This window comes from Bison bison, unplaced genomic scaffold (assembly GCF_000754665.1).
Source record: "Bison bison bison isolate TAMUID 2011002044 unplaced genomic scaffold, Bison_UMD1.0 scf7180017864184, whole genome shotgun sequence".
In the NCBI taxonomy this organism is placed as follows: Eukaryota; Metazoa; Chordata; class Mammalia; order Artiodactyla; family Bovidae; genus Bison; species Bison bison.
In genome coordinates, this window is record NW_011494756.1 from 4,024,551 (window position 1) to 4,025,097 (window position 547).

The 547-nt window shown below is 32.9% G+C and overlaps 1 protein-coding gene across 1 annotated transcript in view; it reads right to left on the minus strand.

Annotated features, from left to right (window-relative positions):
* Window positions 1-547, minus strand: part of TTC29 (tetratricopeptide repeat domain 29) — a 332,216-nt gene that overhangs the window by 331,446 nt on the left and 223 nt on the right. The gene's annotated exons all lie outside the window — the stretch shown is intronic.

Sequence of the window (547 nt, forward strand, 5' to 3'; positions counted from 1 at the left end):
AAAAAAAAATCACATAAAATAAAAAGTCAGTAAATGTTTATCCCTTGTATTTTCGGACACATTTAGCACTCTGTGAGAGGTAAATAGGTTGTAAATAAATAGAAACCACACATTTCCTGCTAACTGACATGATTGACAGTTAAATCAAAACTTAAAGCAGGAAAAGTGTTTGAAAGTGGGCCATGTTTCACTCGACTTACATTTGGAGATTACTGCTGAAGGTCTCTCCAGGTTTACAGACTTCAGCCTAAAAATTTGGAAGCAAAGAATAATAGCAAAGGAGAGAAGAGAAAAAGTTAAAAATTAGTCAACAGACTAACTGACTAACTCCCCTCACTGCTCCAAATCATGGAATAAGATTTATTCGTATCACGAAACACCAGGTATCTACTTGTCGTTATATAAACTTAAAAAAAAAAAATCTTGCTGTGACAGCTGACTTATTATGTCAATGATTAAAGATGCAAACCATAAAAAAAAAAAAAGTGTAGCTCCTATGGGAGAACCTAATCACTAATTCAATGAAAGATCAATACATCTGAAATAC